The sequence below is a fragment of the Apodemus sylvaticus genome, chromosome 1 (genome assembly GCF_947179515.1).
Source record: "Apodemus sylvaticus chromosome 1, mApoSyl1.1, whole genome shotgun sequence".
In the NCBI taxonomy this organism is placed as follows: domain Eukaryota; kingdom Metazoa; phylum Chordata; class Mammalia; order Rodentia; family Muridae; genus Apodemus; species Apodemus sylvaticus.
The window spans coordinates 40,703,241-40,719,657 of NC_067472.1; the positions used below are offsets into that span (position 1 = coordinate 40,703,241).

At 38.8% G+C, this 16,417-nt stretch overlaps 2 protein-coding genes across 2 annotated transcripts in view; one reads left to right on the forward strand and one right to left on the reverse strand.

Moving 5' to 3' along the window:
* The window catches only part of Gda (guanine deaminase), a 680,631-nt gene that overhangs the window by 366,441 nt on the left and 297,773 nt on the right, over nucleotides 1-16,417 (forward strand). The gene's annotated exons all lie outside the window — the stretch shown is intronic.
* The window catches only part of Abhd17b (abhydrolase domain containing 17B, depalmitoylase), a 36,865-nt gene that overhangs the window by 19,891 nt on the left and 557 nt on the right, over nucleotides 1-16,417 (reverse strand). The window lies entirely within an intron of this gene.

Sequence of the window (16,417 nt, forward strand, 5' to 3'; positions counted from 1 at the left end):
TGCTTAGTGAAGTCCAGGACAACCAAGTAAGGCTACACAGTGAGACCCTATCAACAAACAAACAAACAAACAAACAAGCAAGCAAACAAAGATTTCTGACAAAAGCTGGCAGCACCACTAACTAATCTATAGACATAAATATAAATATTTAAAAACAAATTTAGATAGGCACAACATGTTCAATTAGAAAAACAGTAGTAGTTTGCCCCCTAGAGACACCTATGGTCTCCCTGGCCATGGGCTTTATAGTACCATATATAAATTCCTTCTTGTGGAGCAACCTCAAGTAAAATTAGAAAGAGATCGGATGCCCCACGACTCACTATTGCATTAATGGGCACATTTTACCTAGCCAGAATTGGCTCTACATTTAAATATGATATTATTTCAAGATGTAAATGGAACAATAACATGTAGGCTCACGTAATGTTAAATGTAAATAACTTCATACACCAAAATTTTAAGACTTAAATGAAAGATTGTGAAAATGAAACCAGATACCAATCCACAGCATGAAGTTATGCCCAATATGCATTAGTAAGAAAATACATTATTAAAAATAAATGCCTGAAATGGATGGAGCTAGAGAATATCATACTAAGTGAGGTAACCCAGACTCAAAAGGTGAATCATGGTATGCACTCACTAATAAGTGGATATTAACCTAGAAAACTGGAATACCCAAAACATAATCCACACATCAAATGAGGTACAAGAAGAAAGGAGGAGTGGCCCCTGGTTCTGGAAAGACTCAGTGAAACAGTATTCAGCAAAACCAGAACGGGGAAGTGGGAAGGGGTGGGTGGGAGGACAGGGGAAGAGAAGGGGGCTTGCGGGACTTTCGGGGAGTGGGGGGGCTAGAAAAGGGGAAATCATTTGAAATGTAAATAAATTATATCGAATAATAAAAAAAAATTAAAAAAAATAAATGCCTGTTAGATCATTTATATTACAAAATGTGTTAGTGATACCATTCAGTTAATTACCTTAATTATTTCCCCAAATTATGAATAATAGAACTTTCTACCTCATATAGTAAAGGCAATCACAATTTGTTGCCATTTAAGAATTTTGTCTCCCTTTAAAGGAGGCAAGCAGTGAGAATACAGCCAATATACTTGTTTTTCTTTTAGAAATAACTATTAGGAAAGTTGCGAAAAGTATTTTAGTCAGAGCTAACAGGCCAACAAACTGCTCTAAACTGTTGGCCAAATATGGCAACACGGGAAGGGTAGGCTGATTTGAACAAGATTTCCCTCTTAGACTTAGGAATTTAAATGCTCTGGTCTCAGTTAATGGCACTCTTTGAGGAGGTTTAGGTGTGGCCTTGCTAGAAGTGTGCCACTGTCGCTAGGCTTCAAGAGCTCAAAGCCTTGAGCCACGCTTGAGTCTGCTCTGTGTACTTTGTGCTGGCGACTTGAACCCTCAGCTTCCTGCTGCTATGCCTTCATTCCACCATCACAAGGCTCTAACCCACTGTAACCGTTCATCTCAAGTAAATTCTTCTGTAAAGTTACATTAGTCATGTGTTTTATCACAGCAATAAAAAAGTAACTAACAAGACGTTTGTAGCAGGGACTGGGTCACTGCTGTGACAGACTCTGGAACTCTGGACTAGAAAAGTGGTTATTGCTATAAGAAGAGCCCATGTATCACCAGAGTAAGACAGTGTATAAAAACTACAGATGGCGGAGGCTTGGTTTCAAGGCAACAACACTGACAACTGGGCTAGGAACATTCTGTGATATTTTGGCAAATATTTGATTGTTCTCTGTCCATATCCTAAGAACTTGCCTGGGGCAATGGACTAGTATCTCTGGGGGATTTCTGCACTGCATAATATTGGCTTTTTGAATATTTATTAGTAAAACTTGAGGGTATATAATGAAAAAGAACAAATAGGCTACAAGAAATACAAACTGTACAGTTTGAAGAGGAAACAAAACTGGCAATTTTAATGTGCTGGAAAGAAGCTATAATTGTTAAGGAGAGTATAACTATTAAGGAAAGATCTGATTTGCACTGGAATAAAGGTATGGATGCCCACCCAGCTAAGTCTAGACTTTCAAAAGAAAAAAGTCCAGGGGATTTTCTGCTCCTGGAAAGCAACTGAGGGGCTCGGGAAAGCATCTTTCCCAAGCTGGCAGGCGAACCTGGCAGTGTGATCCATGTGGTAGTGGCTTTAGAGTAATGGATAATGCAAGAGTACAGGAGATTCTGAGGCCAGGCAATTTCTGGCATGCATGAAGCTATGGAAGTAAAGTCAGGGTTGCACTGGATATGCCAGAATGTTGGGAATGCCAAAGAGAGCTGCATATAGGAAATGCAACCAGTCTAAGAGAGAAATCTGTATGATGCAGGGAGCAAAACTAGAATAGAGCCATGTGAGCCCTTTAAAATTAAAATCCCAGACATTGAATGAGGACCAGCTGGATTTGGTGTTTGCCTTGCTGAGTTTTAATCTTGGTTTTGTTCAGCTATTTCCTCACTATTTCCCTATCCCTCCTTTTCAGTATGGCAATGCATGTATGTGTCACTGTATGTTGGACTATGTAATTTGCTTTTTTTTATTTTATAGGGCTTACAATTAAGTGCTTATCTTGAGTCTCAGAAGAGAGTCTGAACTCAGTGTTAAGATTGTGAAAAAGATTGTGGGGACCAGGGTGTTAAATACCTATCTCTCATTGACTTGGGCATCCGAATGCTTGGTCTCCAGCTGGTGGCACTTTCTAAGGAGGCTTAGGAAGTATGGCCATGTTGGAAGAAGTGTGCCAATGTAGGTAGATATTGAAAGCTTAAAGACTTACCAATCAGGTTTGTTCTCTTTGCTTTGTTCCTGCAGTTCAAGAAGTGAGCCTTTAGTTCCCTTCTCCTGCTGCCTTTGTTCTACTGTCAAGGACCCCTGGAACTGGAAGCCTAAGTTAACTTTTATAATCTGCCTTGATTGTGGTGTTTTATCATTATGGAAATAGAAAAGTAACAAACACAGAGAGAATGAAAATTTATAAAATTAAGACAATTTATTTAAGATGAACCTGATGGTATTGTGCATCTTTAATGTATATAGTCATCATTGTATATCTCTGAAATAGAGAAAAACAAAGCAAGCATTTATTATGGGTGACTGTGGTGGATTGAATATGCTTGGCTGAGGGAGGTGTGGCTTTGCTGGAGGAAGTCTGTCACTGTGGGGGTGGGTTTTAAGACCCCCCCCCCAAGCTTTCAGCTCCTTCTCCAGTGACTTGCCTACCTGGGCACTGACATGCTCCCACCTTGATGATAATGGTCTGAACCTCTGAACCTGTAAGCCAGACCCAATTAAATGTTGTCCTTATAAGAGTTGCTTTGGTGTCTCTTCACAGCAATGGAAACCCTGACTAAGACAGTGGCCTCTTCATCTTTATAAAAGCTCTATCTCTTGCTGAACTATATCTCTAGACCACTACAAAGATTTAAGGACACATTTCACGCTAACATCTTTACTAGATTGTGTCTCTTCCTTGCATAGCGTCCATAGAAATAGAATCTGATTTCATATTCCATTAAAATATTACATATATTTTAAATGCTTATTAATTATGGTATCTACAGACAGGAAAACAATACTCTTTTTGGAACATTACAGGCCAAAATAGTACTACAGAGGAAGGACATTTTCATTGACCTAAACATCTTGAAATTCTAAAATTGAAAGCAAATGGGAAGAAATTTCTACCATTCTTAAATGGCAATGCATTTATAGGTATTTTCTTTTCTACTCTTCTGTAATAGCTCCTGGTTTTGATAAAAAGACTGATAAAGGAAGAACAATTCAAACTGGGCATAACAAATGAAAAGTGTTTCCCTTTTGGAAAGTGTGATTTTTTCCTACTCAAGAGTCTTTTGAATTTAGATGGTTTAAAGATGATTAACTCCCTGCTTTAAAAACACCTTGATGCTCCTTGTTCTTCATCATCTGCAAAAGTGGGAGATCTGGTTCCGCCCCTTGCTGGCAGCTTCACTTGGGTAAGCAAGTCTGGACAGTGCTGGAGGGCTGACCAATTCAGCTATCACCCAGGCCCAGGATCCAGGGCTTTGAGTTGGTCCACCCCAACATTTACCCCATCTAAGCTGAAGCCCATGAAGGGGCTGGTCCTGCAGATCCAAAGCTGCAGGATCTCCATGACACTGAGCAACAACAGAATATCTGAGGAGTCATGATAAGGATCTAATATTGATGGTGTAGCAGAAGCCAGAGGCCTCACACCAGACCAATAATCATCTGCAAGTAGTTTGGACAAAAGGGTATAGTGTGTGACACAGCCTGGCAAACTGCAGCTTCTATGGTAAGATTTTTCTTCTCTTTTCTTTCTTTCCTTCCTCCCTTTCTCTGTCCTCTCTCCCTCCTCCTCCCCCCATATGTGAGTACATTGCCGCTATCTTCAGACACCCCAGAAGAGGGCCTCAGATCTCATTCTGGATAGTTGTGAGCCACCATGTGGTTGCTGAGAATTGAATTCAGGACCATTGGAAGAGCTAAGCCATCTCTCCACCATCACTATCCTTTTTAAATTTTGGTTTGCTTTGTTTTGTGGGGAGGCTGCAAAGGAGGAGGGAGGCTGCAAAGTCAGAGGGCAGATAGGAAGGGATTGAGAGATGAGTGGGACTGGGGTGCATGACATGAAATTCACAAATAATATAAAGTTTAAAAAAAGGACATAAAGCTGAGGAAAGAGAAGTTGGATCTGGGGGAGCTTGAGGAAAGAATGGGGGTGGCCATGATCAAAATACATTACAAATTCTCAAAAAAGTAATAAAAATATTAGTTAAAAAAAAAAAAAAAGACACAAGCTGGGCATGGTGGTGCACGCCTGTAATCCCAGAACTCTGGGAGGCAGAGGCAGGCAGATTTCTGAGTTCGAGGCCAGCCTGGTCTACAGAGTGAGTTCCAGGACAGCCAGGGTTATACAAAATACAGTAAGGAAGATCAAGAAAGATGAAAGAATTCTGGGCTTTTAATTATGTGGATAAAATGTTCTGTTTAGTAAAAACAAAAATAACAACAAAACAGCTTGACAGCTTCCCTGCACAGTTGTAATAAAACCACACTTAGATAGTTTCTCAAAGGTCTTGCATGAATTGGGCTTATTAGCTCACCTCTTGATCTACCTTGACACTTTAATTCACTACTGTAGTTTGCAGGGTTCATATATACTCTTTTATAGCTAACACTGTGATGCCTGCCACACATTTACCAGTGGCCTTCATTAATGTCTGCTATATTTGTTATTTTATTGTTTGTTTGTATATGGGTATGTGTACATGAGTGCAGGTGCTCAAAGAAGCCAGAGGCATCAAAATCCTGTTTGGAGTTATTGGCAGATGTGAGCCACCTGACATTGGTGTTCAGACCTAAAACTCTGGCCCTCTGACAAGATATTATATGTTCTTAATAGCTAAGCCAAATCTCCACCCCAATGCCTACTGCCTTTACTAGACTGTGTTTATTCCATGAAATCAGTCACTACAAAGTCTACCCAAAGCGTAAATTGAGATAATGCTAAGTACTTTTGTTGCGGTTTTGAATCAGGGTTCTAAGCACTAATATGTGCACATTTTTTAAAAACTGGTAACATTGTGTTTTCTTTTTTAATCTACATTGTATTCTGTGTATTACAGAAACCTATGTTTGAATGCTTAAACTCTGAAAGACAATTAACCACTGACGTGAGAATTACTTTTAGGATAATGTATTAAATTGATAAAGTCATGCATTACCTGAATAAGTCCACTAACTACAGAATAAACATCAATTCCATACCAATCCATCAGTTATAGTCATAACAATTCTATATATGTTATCCATCAAACTATATTATGTCTTCCTTCATAGGGCTGCAAAGTCCTTTAAAAGTTTCAAGTGAGGAGTTGGAGAGATGACTCAGTAGTTAACAGCTTGTACTGTTGTTGCAGAAGACCTGAGTTGAGCTCCTAGCCCTCAGGTCAGGTGGCTCCCAATTGCTTTTACTCTAGTTTCAGGGAATTCAATGTCTCAGACTTCCATGGGCACCTGCACCCACAAGCATGTACTCACACAGGTACTAGCATAGAAACGCACAACTTAAAATACAATAAAACCTAACAAGAAAGTGTCATGGGGGTGAAGGCCTGGAGGTGGCTCAATAGTCCAAGAGCACATGACGTGCTGATGAGAGGACCTGAGTTCTGTCCCCAGGATCCATGCTGGATGGTCACAACCTCCTGTCACTTCAGCTCTGGGGAGATTTGGCCTGGCTGGCCTTCATGGGCTCCTGACACTTGCATGCTTATACTTCCTCCAAATTTACACAGAATTTATAAAAATAATCAAAAACAAATCTTTAAACAAACAATATGCTAATTAGGAAAGCAACAAGCTGGCTCAGTGGGTAAAGGTTTTCTTGTTCAAGCTTGATGACCAGAGTTCAATGTGTACAACTCGTGTTTAGGTGGAAGGAGAGAATCAACTTCACAAAGTTGTCATTTGATCTCAAGAAGCATGCCATGGTACCTCTCTCCCTAACATCACACACACACACACACACACACACACACACACACACACACACTAAAAAATTGTCATTTGGATGATGGGGAAAAGACAAGGGTTCTAAATGTAATTTAGTTTAGTACTGGGGAAACAGAAACATGGATCTTTGACATTCAGGTCATCCTGGGCTACATCCGGAAGGAAGGAAGGAAAGAAGGAAGGAAGGAAGGAAGGAAGGAAGGAAGGAAGGAAGGAAGGAAGGAAGGAAGGAAGGAAGAAACCCCCAGATAGTCCCTTCCCTCCGAGAGGACACGCTTCCAGTTGGGATGTGTGGTGGTGGTGGGTGCCATTTTGGTCAGCTTGTCCTTTGAAGAGATAGATGAAGCTTGGAGCTGGTGAAAATTACACATTCCTGCATGTTTAGGAGTTTTTTTTGTTTTTTGTTTTTTTTAGATGATGTAACAACTCTGAAATGTGTGCTAAGAGGCAGGACTGGACTCCCTCAAGTATTCATTTTTAAATGGCTAGGGGCACTTGAAAAAAACTGAGTAATCTGTTCCTGCAGCCCTTGGGCTAGCACCTGTCCCTTAGTTGATGCAGTCTTAACTGCTGTCTTAATGTCACAACAGCTGTAAATTTGACAAGTGTCTTCCTGCATTTCCTGGTCATTTATTAAAGGTGGTCAGCTGTTACTACTGAAGACCTCAAAACTGGCATTAATGGTGTGTGTTAAGCCACTACACAGTGACTGTCATTACTTTTTGAAGCTGTATCTGGCAGATGCAAAAAAAAAAAAAAAAAAAAAAAAATCAAGACACCTACACAATCCTTCACCAGCGGGAAACCTGAAAATATGATGGAGCTGGGCAGTGGTGGCGCACGCCTTTAATCCCAACACTTGGGAGGTAGAGACAGGTGGATTTCTGAGTTCAAGGCCAGTCTGGTCTACAGAGTAAATTCTAGAACAGCTAGGGCTACACAGAGAAACCCTGTCTGGGGAGGGTGGGGGGTGGGAGTGCCTTACTGGGCAAAACCTAAATAGCATTCTCATCTTTTTTTTCAACTAAAATTACTTTAACTTACACTCATTTATGTGTACTGATATACGTCTGTGTTATTTATGTGGGCATGCATGTGCCTCTCGGTATCCATGTGAAAGAGAGTTCCCAGACTGCAACTTCAATGATAATGATTGACAGACTTTTTGCAAACATCAGGTTTTAACCTGGAGGCCTTAGCTCTGGAACTAGACACATAAGCATTCACATCACACCTTAGTGACCCCGTGTGTGACCATAGGCTTCTTAGCACCTCAGTTTTCTCAACCCTGACCTATCGCTCTGCTGGAAAGATTAAATAGTCTTCAAGCCTGTGTATACTATACAGAAAAATGTTTTTAGTTGGTAGGCATATGTTTGACCACTTTCCTAAACATTAGAAACTACTCAAACCATGATTGTCTTTTTTCTGAGAAAGTTTTACTCATGATGATCAATCTCTCAGAGACCCCTATTTTCATCAGTCAGATATTTCTTCTGTTGATAAACAAAGTTTTAATCTCTCTCTCTCCTCTCTCTCTCTCTCTCTCTCTCTCTCTCTCTCTCTCTCTCTCACACACACACACACACACACACACACACACACACACACACACACACACACAAAGGCAGACTCCCATATCTGACTTCTTTAGAATCAAATCTCTCCTTCTCAGGCCTAAAATGAACTGTGATCTAGTATTTATCTCTTCTTTCAACCTCTTATAATACCAAAGCACAAAGAGTTTTTTATCTTCAACATGTTTTATCATGTAACAACATTGTCCTTTTGTTCTTTCTTAAAGCTAATTTTCAACCTCATTTTCTACAGTTTTCAAGTTTTTTATTTTTCTGAAAGACTGGTCTTTTGCTTTTTTAATTTCTCTCAAACTCTCAATTCTTCTCTCCCCAAAAAGTAGACCCTCACCCTGCTACTACCTAGTAGCTAGTCTCAAACAAGTCTACCACTACATTTGGCTAAACTCAAGACTCTTAACTGCCACTTATACACTAAGGATACCCAAACCTATCTAAATCCTAAGATTTTTTTTTTTAATCCCTCCATTAAACTTTACACCCTAAATATTTCAGTCTGATTTTTCTTGTACTTTTGTGACACATTAAACCAATGTCCCTTTCCCTTGTATCTTCCACCAATCTTCTCAGCCATTTCATAACTATTTTCCATCAGACACTATAAAATCACTGTGTAATCACATTTTAATACCCCATATCGTTCAAATCAATACTTTCAATTCCTGTCAGGTGATATAACTTTTCTGTTTACATTTTTCAATAGTCCTGTGGGCCCTTCTTGAATAAGTCTCCATGCTCTAGCATGCCATACTGCATGAAGGTCTCTACTCATTTATTCTACTGCATACGCTGATGCTGGATACAAACATGTTTTATTTTTTACTCCTGTGTATTTGTTTATACTGTATATAATCTATTGATAAAACATTTCCTATCATTCCCCTCTAAGTAAGAACTCCCCCCTTTCCACATCAAAGCTTAAGTAAAGTTTATTTCTCAAGAAAAAAAATAAAAAATCTGCCCTGAACTATGCTATGTCCGTGCTGTCTGGTTTAGATACTATCCTTGGCCAAAATTTCACTTTAATTTTTGTATTTCCATATTATGAAACAAAATATATTATGGTTCCTAACAGATAAAGCTAGGGGCTGGAGAAATGGCTCAGCAGTTAAGAGAACAGACTGCTCTTCTGAAGGTCCTGAGTTCAAATCCCAGCAACCACATGGTAATCATCTGTAATGAAATCTGACACCCTCTTCTGGAGTATCTGAAGACAACTACAATGGACTTACATATAATAAATAAATAAATCTTAAAAAAAAAGATAAAGCTAGTACTCTAGAGGTTTATATCTAGATGTTCTTTAAAAACAAGAATTCCTTAATAATACTACCTACTTTCTTGCTTTATATATTTAATTAATAAAAGATACACTGAAATCTATAAACAAAATGTAACCTGCAAACTAGGTGAACAAAATGTAACCAGTTATTTGGGTATATAACTGGAAGGCAAGACTGAGATAGGAAGACTTAAGGCAAGACTGAGATAGACAGCTCAAAATCTACTCCCTTCCTCTTTTTTTCTTTCAAGGTACACTTACTATTTTAGATACAAGCTACCAAATTATATCCTTTCTTTTGAAAGGGGGTGGGGGTGAGAGTGATCTGAACACTGTGTAAGATACTAATCAGAATCAAAATCTAGGTCATAATCTGGGGACAGAAGTTTTTGGAGGTTATTACACAAATGTCACATTATCTCAGTTTTCATAGCATACTTGAGGACAGCCTAAAGTCAGAAGCCAAGCAACTTTATTGCAACTGACTATAAACAGCCTTCCAAGTTTGTTCCTGGAAGCACGTGCTTTTGTTTTGTCCTATGGGAAAGGACCACAACAGGGTTGTTTCAATTCTTTAATTCTTTATCCCGATCTATAGTAAATATATGCCACATTCATTTCCCCCTAGTACTGGAGATTGTATCTAGGGCCTTGTCATGGCCAGTAAGACCCTTCCACTATCTCCTGAGCTATATTCCCAACCCTGTTACATATTTTCTAACTCCTACCATTTCATGTGACTATATATCCTTAAAGTAAATCTGAAATCCACAAAGCCATACCAAAAAGAATTCCTTTAGCCCCAGAGACACTATGTTCCTAAGAATAAAGGCTAGCAACTCTGATTATTTTTTGGCACCACTTCTCAGATATTTTGAGGAGCTCTAAGGGAAAACTTGGAAACAAAGTCATAACCAGAATATTAATTTCATGTTTCCTCATAAGTTTCCAAAGGCTAAATCTAATGATTTATGGTGCATGTGCTTTGGTTTTTAAGTGAATTTTAGCAATGTTGTATGTGTGTAGGGGGTGGACAGGAAAATGAAATGTCAGCTGCAATCCAAATTTGCTTTGATTTTGTGTCACTGTGATGCAGCAGCCACAGTGCTTTTAAAGTGCAGAATGAGACATACCTAGTGCTTTCATCACAGAGATGTGCGGTGATTAATGAGCTAATGCCTGTAATACAGTCTAAAGCCCTAATTCAAAGAGACTGTATAAACACAAAACACTCTTAACAAATCTGTAAGAGATAACTTCCAATGGAAAAAGGTTTAAAGGTTGTCTGTGAGTGTATGTTAATGAAATAGTACTGAACCGACTGGTTCTTCCCATCAATATTTCAGAAGGGGTGAGATAAACTTTATCAAATCATGATGCAGATAATTACAAGCTGGGACATATACTGTGAAAACAAAGTACAGAGTTCCACATGAGAATAAAGTGGGGGTGGGTTCTTTTACTTATCTCTTAATCTTAATAATACTTTTCTTACATAGTTATACTTTTATATATGAGGAACCCACACTGTAAGTTTTTAAGTTAATGAACTTTTCTAAGCTCATACAACTTCAAAGTGGAAGAGCCAGGCACACATGCCTGATGTAAAGACTACTCTGTCTACTCTTACTAGATTCTGCTAAGATCTGCAGAGTTGATGCCTTCAGTGACCACGACATTGCTCATTCTCCCCTGTTCAATGAACCCTAATAGAACCACCCCAATGCCAAACAGCTTCCTTTGCTCTTCTGGACCCTTTGCTACTTATTCTGAAATATCCATAACTTTCTAACATTATTAGACATTTTATTTGGCCATATTAAGAGTGATCCTGCGTTAGATGCTGAGTTCTGGGACTAAGTTAGGCATCTCTATTTATTTTGCTCCTAAGCCTCCCTTCACAACCCAACTCAATCCTGTAACAGTGAGCAATGAGCAGTGCATATACAGTAGACACACTCTCACTTTCCCCTTCAGCTGCTCAGAAGGACTTGCTTTTTTGTTTTGTTTTGGTTTTTCGAGACAGGGTTTCTCTGTATAGCCCTGGCTGTCCTGGAACTCACTCTGTAGACCAGAAATCCACCTACCTCTGCCTCCCAGGTGCTGGGATTAAAGGCTTGCGCCACCACTGCCCAACTCATAAGGACTTGTTAAAATTTTTTTTAATGTATAGTTCCCCAAGAAACAAAACAGGGCCCATATCTGAGCCAATTTACATTTAAATATTTTAATTTATTCTGACATTTTATTCTATTAAAGAAGACTACAATTATGAGTATCATTTAAAAAAACCTCTATCCAAAATAAAAATATATGAAAAACCCATAAAGCAAACCAAAATGAGAAGGATTCAGATAATGATCAGTGACAAAAGTACCTGCAGTGTTGTACACACCTAGAAGCTAAATGTGAGGCTCGGATGGAACACATCCGAGGACATCCCAAGGACAGCTTGAGCATTCCATGTGAGATGAGTGGGACCAGAAATCTATTTTGAAATATTTTTTTTAGGTTTTTACTAGCCAAGCATTCTTAACCTCAAAGTAAGAAATCCTAAAATACTCAAAAATCTGAAAACTTTTGACCATTATGCCAGTACTCAGAGTTGTGCATTTATTTTAGAGTTGAAATTTTTACATTAGGGATGTTCAATCTGTACTCTAAAGGAATGACTGTAGATACCAAGAGTCTCTTTAAAAGGAATATTGCAATTGCAATGACAGTAGTTATCAAATTTTATTATTCTTCGAAGTTTTATTCCTCATCCGTGTATGTATATGCGAGCTCCTGTACATCTATGCATGTGACTGTGGAACAAGGAAAGGATGTCAGATCCCCTGGAGCTGGAGTTATAGGCAGTTGTAAGCCACACAATATGGGTGCTTGAATCCACACTAGGGTCCTTTGGAAGAGCAGCAAGTATTCTTTACCATTGAATGGTATCTCCAGCTGGAGAGTTGCCAAATTTTAATTTTCCATAGAGGAATACTAACTAAATCCAATGACCACCACTACTATGTCCAAAGAGCATATTAACATTTAAAGAGCCAATTTCAACAGAGAAATAGTTTCTTTCAACAAATACAAATTTATAAGCCCCTTATGGATAAAAATGGAGAATTTCAGATCTTTAGATACTCTTCTATAATAAATACTCTTGACAAAAGTAGCTAAAGGGAGAAAGTTAATTCTGGCCCATTGGGGTGGGAAGCCAAGAGGTCAGGAGTGTGAATTAGCTGGTTACACTACATTCAGTCTGACAGCAGAGTTGAAATGCACACTGGTGCTTAGTTCACTCACTGTGTCCATTTTAGCAGCCTAAAACTCCTGTCCAGGAAATGATGTCACTTGCAAGTAGGATGGGTCCTCCAGTATCAACACAACCAAGGTTATCCCCCTCAGGCACACCCAGAGGCCCATCTCCCAAAGGATTCTAGATTCCGTAAAGCTGACAGCACTAACCATCACATCAAACATTAAAGTATGATTAACATTAAAATAAAAAATTAGGAACCAGCTGAGGTGATAATTCCAGTACTTGATAGGCTAATCAAAGACTAATCTGAGGCCAGCTCAGGCTTCAGAGAAAGACTCCATTTCAAACATTAAATAAAGGATATCACTGGACTAAAAACTCTTCATAAAATAGTATTCAAAGTGAAAGCCATGCTAAAGAGCAGAAGGTATCTTGAAAACCCCAATCTGTTATGCAGAAAAATCAATAAAAATTGAGAAAAAAAATCACAGAAAAATAATATATGGACAACAAATAAAAATAAATCAAACAATTACTAACAATACAAATAATTGGGAGATATCAAAGTAGAATCAAGTACCATCTGTCCTTGGAATGGCAAAAATTAAGTCTAAAGTATCAATAAAATGGAAAAATTGATTTCATCCACTATTGGCACAACCAATCTGGACAGAAAATTGGCAGTTATCTAATAAGAAAGAGCTCACAAGCTGTGACCTAACAATCTACTACTAGGTTTATGAACTAGGTTAACTGTTCTTAATGATAGTCTTCAGGTATCATGAAGGATGCACCACTAACCCAAAAACCAAGGAAGGCAAGTGCTTTCCTTGTATGAAAATAATGCTATTAGACTTTTCCGTAGGGAAGATCAGTAGTTCAAGGCTAGCCTAGGATACACAGTGAGTCAGTCCCTAGCTCTATACCTGCCACTGAAAACAAATCAAAACAAACTAGAAAGAGACAATGCTGCTCCTAGTCCCATGAGTTTTAACTCCTCTACTACTCACTGGGAAACAGGAGGAAAAATAAAACCAACTCTAAGGTCAGATATTTCTAAAAATGTACTCACTGTCTAGTTATACTGTTTTAACACAGATGATGACATTAAATAATTTATCTAGTGTGAAAAAGGAGGAGTGTATGCTGTTTTGAACAAACATTAAGGAGTAAGTTTGTTATTTTAGAAGATCATTTGTCTGCCACAGTGCTCCTTTTGGTGTCTAAAAGCAATTCAGTAGAACAATCAGAATGGACAGTGGCAGCAACTGTGCTGACAGTGATGCTACCTACTGGTGCAGAGCTCCTGACTCTAGCAATACTGAGAGTTTAGTGTGGACACAAATCCTGCAATTAACCTTGTAGGATAGGGCCTGAGGCACTGCAGACCTAACAAACTCCCAAACTCCCAGGTGCTTCTGATGCTGCTCATAGAGCATCACACCAGAGCAAAGTCTGAGTGTAGTAGCTCAAGTACTGATCTGCGAAACACAATTTTGGTTTTTTACTAAGAGCACTTAAAAAAAAAAAAAAAAAAAAAAACCACCCCCAAAAAACACCAAAACAGGAAAAATGTGGATGACTCTTGGCCAGACAGAGAAAACAAGCTACAAAAAGACTTAAACATCATGCTCAAGTAAATTTAAGATCATCAAAACTACACACACACATTCAGGGATCTTGATGCTGCTTATATGAACACCGACAGTAAGGAGCCACAGCAATCTAAGGTTAACAGTTGGCGTGGGAAAAAAGAGTAGCATTTGGGAGAATTTACAAGACATAGGGAAAGTATCATTTTGATTTGCAGTTAGTTGTATTTCTTCCACTAGGTTAAAGTACATGAATCCTCATGAAATTTTATGTCACCATATTGATACTGCTACACTGCCACTTTACAGAGACTAAAGAAAAACTGAGTATAGACACAGCACAGAAGACTGCTTCAACACTTAAGAATTGAAGACAAGTCAAAAGATATGGGTTCAAGTCTCAGTTCTTACTAACATTAGGCTATTCAAGCAATTAATTTCTCTTGTTTTTATTTAATTAATGTGCAAAAGCCAGAAAACCATTTTTCCCACTCACAAGGCTGGGGTAGACAAGGCAATGTAGTGAGAGATTCCTAATAGGGTACGAAAGGGAGACATTATTTTGAGAATTACAAGAGAAATACTAACACACACACAAATGTTTATCAATTAATACCTCTAAAAACTCAGCAGGTGGAACAATTTTAAATGAAAGAGATTTAGATTTTGTTTTATATGTATGAATGCTTTGTCTCCATGCATGTTATGTGCACCAAGCCTAGTGTCCAAAAAGATCAGATGAGGGTGACATATCCCCTGGAACAGGAGTTAGTAATGGTTATGAACCACCCTGTGGATCCTAGGAAGGGAACAGGTCCTCTGCAAGAGAAACACGTGCTCCTAAGTAGGTGGCACATTTTAATAGTTCTGTATGGACACTGATTCAGCGTAGAACTGCATGCTTGGAACTGTAGATCAATTCGGTGATAGACAGTGGACCAGGCACCAACTGCTTCACTCTGCTGAGTTTATTAAGCTACTAAACACTCTCTTTTCCTAGTACTTTACGGTAAGTCTCTGTGTTGGGGTGGGCAAGAGCCTGCTTTTTCAGCGGTTGTTTCATCCACAATGCAAAATGAGCGATGGTACTCAAGTAAACAAGCCACGTCTTAAGCAGTGTGTATTGTACACCAAGGGACAAATTTAAAGCTTCCTAGCCTGCTGAAAATCTAATCCTATCCTTCCAATTAACCTTATTAATACTAGAGTAGGAGAAAAGAGAGGTCAAAATACAGTGAAGGTGCTAGTTATTTCCTCCTAGATCTGAAACAGTAACGAAGGCACAGCAAGTACTGTATCCATTTTCAACTTCCAACACGGTCGCCTTCTCCGTTTTCCGTTGGTAATGCTACTACCCCTTCTCCCAAAATAAAATTTAGTAACAGGCATGGGCACCGATAATAATGGTGATATTCAACATACTGCATTGGCTACGAGTAGATTTATTACACAATTGAATCCATGCGCCAAATATATGGACACAAATTCTCTAAAATAAATGTTTATTGAAAATCCTCACTAATGTAAACAAATGAATGTCGATCACAAACCGCACCTAATATTCTATTGAAGACTTACTAGTTTCAAATACTGGCCCAAGCTGTCCAAAATTCTCTCTATACACTGAAGGCTTGAAAAATATAAATCCTAGAGATCAAGCACTATATACTGCACAAGGAAAACCTTTATAAAGTCTCAGAAAAAAATTAAAGGTCACCCTTTCCGCGGGGCCCCGTTATTCTAATCCTTTCTTACAAAATCTGTTTCACACTGCCTTAAATCAGAGCATCACAGATAAAACTATTCTGCTTTTGACAGAAATCTCACCAAGATTAAGGCTCTGAAATGTTTTCTTTTCCCTTTTAAACAAGAAGCAGAGCGAGGTTAAACTCTCCGAACGTCCTCCACACACTATAATCTAATTTGACCCAACTTTCCTGGATTAGTACTAAATACAATTTCAAACAGAACTCTCCAACTTTCAATTCAAATCCAACCTCCTTGAGTTCTCGATCAGAGATGATACAAGTTCAAGCCATTGAAAGCAGCTCCCGCGACAGGCGGAGCGGGATACCCAGCTCAAGCTCCGGGCGGACTCCATCTAAAATCGAGGCTGGTGGGACCCGGACAGAGCTGAGAGCGAGG